This window comes from Gossypium arboreum, chromosome 7, assembly GCF_025698485.1.
Source record: "Gossypium arboreum isolate Shixiya-1 chromosome 7, ASM2569848v2, whole genome shotgun sequence".
In the NCBI taxonomy this organism is placed as follows: domain Eukaryota; kingdom Viridiplantae; phylum Streptophyta; class Magnoliopsida; order Malvales; family Malvaceae; genus Gossypium; species Gossypium arboreum.
The window spans coordinates 9135400-9139675 of record NC_069076.1 but is presented as its reverse complement, the minus strand read 5'-3'; the positions used below and the strand labels follow the sequence as shown (position 1 = coordinate 9139675).

Here is a 4276-nt window from a genome sequence, read left to right as displayed (position 1 = left end):
ATCATACAGGTAACCTGATAGTATATATACTTAGTTTGGACAAGCAATCGGAAGTTTCATTATAAATGTTTAGCCCAAACGGGTAACTTGAAATGAATGTATCTAGCTTGGATGAGCAACTAGCGTGGTATACTTACTTGTGCATCCGAGTCCATTTACTTGGGTTCATTAGGTGAAACAATTTATATGAAATGGGACGAAATGAACTCAATGTTCAAATGAAACATTATTAAATGATTTGTTTATAAAGCTATTGATATATATATGATTACATTACTCTTTAATTGAATGAGATTTGGAGTTGTTATCTATTGTGACATGAAATGGCATGTCAAATACTTGTGATATTGCATGGTTTGATTATATATTAAAACTCACCTTATTGATGTTGTGATTTGTCATGCCTAGCCAAACTATGTTAAATTATGGTAGCTTATTGTAATTAATTGAAAGATAAGATAAGTTTTGTTTAATGCCTATGAACTTACTAAGCATCTTATATGCTTACCCTGTTTATTTTCCCATTTCCTTGTAGATCATCACCTTGCAGAACACGTCAAGCCAAATCACTTCAAAGGTCACACTATCCTCTATTCGGTAGTTATTTGGTCATTTTGAGTAAAAAATTGTGACATGTATATAGGTGACATGGTGTTGTAAACTGAAAAATATATAGGATTTTTCCTATGTAATTTTTCACCTTTTGCTTAAATTCATTGTTAAAACTAAGTAATTATTTAATAAATTAATGAAATATGTGAAAATATGAACTTGGGACATAAAATTATTAAAATGTGATTTTATGCTTTATTATATAGTTTTCATGCAATAAATGGCTTATTTTATATTAATTAGAACATATTATATTTTTAAGACACAAAATGGGTCATGCATGATTAAATTAAATAATAAAATATAAAATTATATTTAATAATTCATTTTAAAATATTTCATTAATAAGTTGGGTTATAATTAATTAATTAAATTGGATAAATTTTATTCTTTGGTCCTCTAATTTATTGATTTATTTTGGACAAGTCTGGTAGCTTTATTGGATTATAAAACCATCCAAATTGGAGAGCAAGCCAACCCAATTTTCAACTACACTTGGCTGTCCACATAAACCACTTTTTGGTACAAGGTCCTTGCAATGTTGAAGAAATTAGAGATTTACCTGAAGATTTGCACTTGACCGAGTCTCAGTCCTGAGTTGTTGTGGCACTTAAATTGAGCAAAAATCAGCTCAATTTCCTCAATTCATGGCCAGCCACCCATTGAAGATGCTTGAAGAGATGAAACCTCCTATTTTTAGCAAACTATCCTCTTCTCTTCACCTATAAATATAACCCCTTCATTCCCTCATTTATCATCCCTCATCCCTCATCATTCATCATTCTCTCTTCTCTCTAAATTCTCTTAGCCTTTTCCATTCCCTACGCCTAGCATCGTCTCTTCATAGAGATTTTAGCAGTTAAGCCTCTTAAAGAGCCCTTGGTCAGCCACCTTGGAGAGCCATCAGCAAAGGAGCCTAGTCAGTCAGAGTCTTGGGTGACAACCACTTTGATTTGGGTTTAATCTTTCCTTTCTTTAATTTAATCTGAAAATGTTTGTTATGTGTTCTTTGTTCTTGTTTACAACAATGTTAGCTTAATTTTATTTAAGCTAGGATGATTGCTTTGATTAAATAATATTTATTTGATTCATGCTTATAATATTTGTGCCTCAATTGATCATGTTTTTAATTAAAATCAAGTCTATATTTCGTTCATACATGATTGAAATGCACCTAAATTAGCTGAACGATCCTAACTAGACACCTATTGGACACATAATTGAAATGTGCAGGCTCAATTTAGATCCTAACCCGATTAAATTGCAGGTTGCATAACAACTCTAACCAAGGTCTGTTATCTACATAGTTTTTAGATTTGTGTGATTAAACTGTTTCAAACCTAACATGTCCCTGTTACCTCACACGAATGCTAAGAAACCCTTAGTAAATAAGGATCAGTAAAATGCGTATTTACTAAGTAAAAGATTCCGAAAGGACCTAATGTGGTTTCCAAACTCGTGAAAGATCGAGTTGTTATGGAATGTTTTTCTGAAAGTTATTAAGCATATTAATAACAAGTTGAGCATAATTAAAGTAATTTTCCTAGTTTATTTATGTTATAATTGTTGCAAATTGTGTTTAATTTTTCTAAAATCTACTTCATTCATATAGTTTGCATACTTAGGTTAATTTGCATTAGGGAACATTGCATTTAGTTTAATATATTTTAATCATCACTTCTCAACTATATTCTGTTTTTATTTACCAAATTGTTAATATAATTTTACAAATTAAGTGATTTAGCACAAATACAATCCCTATGGAGACAATAACTCATACTTACTTATTACTTGATAACGACTGTGTACACTTGCACAAACCTACGCGTTACAAGTTTTTGGCGCCGTTGCTGGTGATTGTTAACTGTTGCCATAGTTATTTCTTTTGTGAAATTAATTACTTCCAATTTGGTTTATTTCTAACATTACTAACTTATTATTTTTAAATTTTGTGAATTTCTTTTCAGGTGTTTGTGAGCATAGATCGAATTATCAATTTAATCCCTGTAGACCTTGAAATTGGGCAAAATTTTAGACAAATTAGACATGAATGAAAAGCTCAAAGACAAGTCGAGATGGACCTTGGAAATCAAAATCAAGACCAATGTAATAAAGCAGATCATGTATGGAATCCCATCCTCATTGCCGATGATAGGGATCGATGCATCAGACAATATGCTTTGCCACTTTCCAGTGAGTTAAATCCAGGAATTAGAAGGCCAAATATTAAGGCAACCCAATTTGAATTGAAACCAGTGATGTGGTATGCCCATGGAAGATCCACATCTCCACCCTCGATTGTTTATGGAGGTCAGTGATTCATTCAAGATAGCCGATGTGATTGAAGGCACATTGAGGCTGAAGTTGTTTCCGTACTTGTTACGAGATTGAACATGAGCATGGCTCAATTTATTGCCACCAAGTTCCATATCTACATGGCAAGAATTAGCAGAGATATTTTTTGGTTAAGTATTTCCCACCTAGCAAAAATGCTAAGTTGAGGAAAGAGATCACAACTTTCCAACAATTGGATGACGAGTCATTGTATGAGGCTTGGGAGCGATTCAAATAGTTACTTCGTAAGTGCCCTCATCATGGGATTCCTCATTGTATCTAGTTGGAGACATTCTATAATGATTTCAATGCACATACAAGATTGATGGTAGATGCTTCTGTGAATGGTGCAATTTTATCTAAGTCTTCTAATAAGGCTTATGAGATCATTGAAAGGATCACGAGTAATAACTATCAATGGCCAACAAATCGAACAGCTTCAAGAAGACGCATAGCCGGAGTTCATTAAGTTGACGCCCTCACTTCGTTATCAGCGCAGGTATCATTTATTTCCTCAATGTTAAAATAGTTTACCACTAATAGTGCTAATCATTTTGTAGCTCAGCCACCAAGTCTGTTTGAAGTAGCTTCCTGTGTGTACTGTGAGGAAGGTCATTCTTTTGAGAATTGTCCATCAAATCCCGAGTTAGTGTACTATGTGAGGAACCAAAATCAAAATAGGAGTGGAAAAAGACCCCAGTCCAACTTCTACAATCCTTCATGGCGTAATCATTCTAACTTTTCTTAGAGCAACCAAGGAAATGGATCGAACAAGAACTTCTTGCAGCATAGTCCCAACCAATCTCAAGGGTTTAATTAGCAAGCTCCAAGACCAATTCAAGTTGAGGCATCAAACAGTTTGGAGAACTTGTTGAAAGCGTACATAGCAAACAATGACGCTTTGATCCAAAGCCAAGCAACAACACTGAAAAATTTGGAAAACAAATGGGTCAGTTAGGTACAGAGTTTCGTAATAGACTGCAAGGAACCTTACGAGCGATACTGAGAATATAAGAAATTTGGGTAAAGAACATATCAAGGCAGTGGCATTACAAAGTGGTAAAATTTTGGAACCCCAATTGATTGATGTCGAAGATAAGCCCATTAAGAAGAATCAACCAACTATTGAAATTCCTACACCAAAAGAGTCAGAATCTGCAAAGACGACAAGGTAAATCCTAACTTAGTGAATTTAAATACTTTAACATCTTCTTTGGATGCAGATTTACCTACTTAGAACAATTATTCGGTTCAACCGAAAGTTCCATCACCTTCATATCCGTAAAGATTGCAGCAACACAAGCAGAAACATGAGGTACAATTCAAGAAG

General features: G+C 33.7%; 1 non-coding gene across 1 annotated transcript; it reads right to left on the bottom strand.

The window, feature by feature from the left end:
• Positions 1-3106: 3106 nt before the first annotated feature.
• On the bottom strand, positions 3107-3213 carry LOC128295940 (small nucleolar RNA R71). Its single transcript, XR_008286489.1, has one exon. It is a non-coding gene; the product is annotated as a small nucleolar RNA R71 (small nucleolar RNA).
• Between the last annotated feature and the right edge of the window lie 1063 nt (positions 3214-4276).